Genomic DNA, 242 nt, shown 5'->3' on the forward strand with positions numbered 1-242 from the left:
GTTTCCCAAAAAAAATGTAAGCATACTTCTGGGCTTCGATTTATTTCAAATCTATGAAATCCATGAGCCTTTTTCAACTTCATTGATGTTCTTCAAATCCATGAAAGCTTTTCAAATTAGTGAACGTTTTTTAAATTCACTAACTTTTTCAAATTCTTGAACTTTTTTCATCTATAAATTTTTCCCAATTTCGTGAAACTTTTTAATTTCATAATTTTTTTCCCGAATTTTGTGACCATTCT

Source organism: Triticum aestivum, chromosome 7A (assembly GCF_018294505.1).
Source record: "Triticum aestivum cultivar Chinese Spring chromosome 7A, IWGSC CS RefSeq v2.1, whole genome shotgun sequence".
Taxonomy (NCBI): Eukaryota; Viridiplantae; Streptophyta; class Magnoliopsida; order Poales; family Poaceae; genus Triticum; species Triticum aestivum.